This window comes from Vespa mandarinia, chromosome 9, assembly GCF_050613455.1.
Source record: "Vespa mandarinia isolate Hongniang chromosome 9, ASM5061345v1, whole genome shotgun sequence".
NCBI classification, from domain to species: domain Eukaryota; kingdom Metazoa; phylum Arthropoda; class Insecta; order Hymenoptera; family Vespidae; genus Vespa; species Vespa mandarinia.
Window position 1 is genome coordinate 2,625,001 of NC_140818.1, and position 2,500 is coordinate 2,627,500.

Consider the following 2,500-nt stretch of genomic DNA (forward strand, 5'->3'; position numbering starts at 1 on the left):
GAGGGTCACCGAGAATGGTTGTTGAATATATGTCGCTTAGATAATACAAAAAAAAAAAAAAAGAAAAAGAAAAAGAAAGACAAAGAAAAAAGAAGCAAGTGAAAATAAGAAATGAAATAATGTCTCGTAACCATGGGATTCTCCATGGTTCAGAGTATTACCACAGTCTGCGGTTTGCCATGACCGATAACACACACAACACAAATCGACATTTTTCGGTTGTACGTAAGATTATTATTGGTGTATTTCTGTGTTTCGATATGATATATGCCTACATATGCATACGTTATGAATATATATGTATATATATATATATATACATACGCATATATATATACATATATATATATATATATATATATATTATATTGATAAACGGCTCAAGCAATTCTATATACCATGACAACGCAATCTGGCAACCCTGTAGCAGGAGTACCAGCAGCAGCAGTAACAGCAGCAGCAGCAGCGGAGCGGCCAGCAGTGTTCTTGGGGTTGAATTTCAAACGCCCGAGGGACAGAGGGGGTCCGGCCTCTCTCTTTTGTATAAGGGGCACGAGGGCTCCGTCCGCCGATGCTCTCTACGGCATAACGGTGAGTCTCGGCGGCCATATTGCGGGGCTTATGGCCGTCTGCCCGGTTCGGCCTGCTCGGTAAGCAGCAGCAGTAACAGCAGCAACAGCAGCAGCAGTGTCGGCTCAAGAGGAAAACCGAGTTCCCGTCCCCCACTTCCTCCACCCTTCCCTGCCACTCCACCCCCCCTTCTTCGTGGCCTTATCCCTCTCCCCCACTGTCCCGCTCACGACCCCCTCTTTGCCTTTCCTTTTCCTGCAGGCAATTCTTTACCCGTAACTTTGGAATCGGGTATTCCCTGGCAAACCTCGATTCTACTGTCGCAAGGACGTATTTCTTTTAAATAGGATTGTCGTGGATTTTCGCTATTTTTAATCTATCGCAACAAAATCGTTTTTATAATTCTTCTTTTGCTTATTTTTTTTGTTTGGTTAACTTATTTTTTTTTGTTTTTCTGTTGTTTTGGCTTTTTCTCTTTTTGTTTTTTCTTCTGTTTTTTTTTAAGAAAACTTCGAGAAATAAATATTTTTTGTCTTTATAAGTATTTTTGTTAGATTATTTCAACATTCTATGTTTTTCTTTTGTGAAAAAATTTCGACAACGAATTTGTTTTAAATATAATATCAAATAATATGTCATTGCCAAGAACCATATTACCTTTGCGCGTTATTTTTTTTTTTTATCTATACTATCAGTAAAGTTCAACAATTTTTTTGTTTCTTGAATTTTTAAGAAAATTTTTAAGATAATATTATCTCTTTAAATATTTTTACTGGATTATCTTGACTCTTTATTTTTTATATTTCACAGAGATATCGTTAACGATCTCTGTGAAGTAAGAATTTGTTAAAAAAAAAAAAAAAGGAAAAATGTCATCCCTAAAAACCAATTGAAAAACGAAAAGATAATAGACACCATCTGTCCCATTAATATCCCTACCATTTATCGGTCGTTACTAACGCCATCTACTTAGCGAAGGGAAACAATCGCAAAAACGTGGTGGGCCGTCAGATCCATCAAAGTTGTAAAATTGTTCAACCTAACCGTTCATTCTTCAATGTCTACCGTCCGTTTACCTATATATATTGTTCATCATGTAGATATCCTTGGAAAATGCTTAAAAATTTCTTTTTTAGAATTCTAGAAATAATCTTTTAGAATTGAAGGATAAAGGATGGGAGAACTTTCAAAATTCCAATCCTCTCTCATTTATGGCTATCTCCTTTATAAATAAGAAACTAATTTATTATGAAATAGTTTTCTCTATCTTGTAACTGTATTTTCCCGATAAATAAAATTATAAAAAAAAAAAAATTAAAGAATTCCAATTTACATTGGAATTTTATCCAAACTTTGAAATAAATGCATAGATTTGTATAAGTAAAAGAAAAAAAAGGAAAGAAAAACGAAGAAATGAAAATATATTATTTAAAGGGAGATGTGGGTGGGGGGAAATGAAGAAGAAAAAGAACAAAAAAGTGAAACGATTACCCGAAAATATGATTTAAAGAAGAAAACAAAAAAAAATTAAAAAAAGAAAAACTTATCTTCGTGAATTCTTATATTCTTTTTTTTTTCTTTTTTTATTGCTTTTGGACGCAATGCTTCGGTAAAACTTTCTTCGTTTACGCTCAATACGATGGAAAGTTACCGAGGAATAAGCCGACATCACGTTCGGTACTTTCCACGAGTACTACGTACGGGCCTGCCAGCCAGCCTGCCAGCCAGCCTGCCAGCCAGCCAGCCAGCCAGCCAGCCAGCCAGCCAACCAGCCAGCTAGCCAGCCAGCGAGCTAGCCTCCCAGTCAGCTTGCTTGCCTGCTTGCCAGCCAGTAGCCTGCTTGCCTGCCTGCCTGCTTGCTTGCTTGCTTTCCTACCTACCTACCTACCTACCTACCTACCTACCTAACTACCTAACTACCTACCTACCT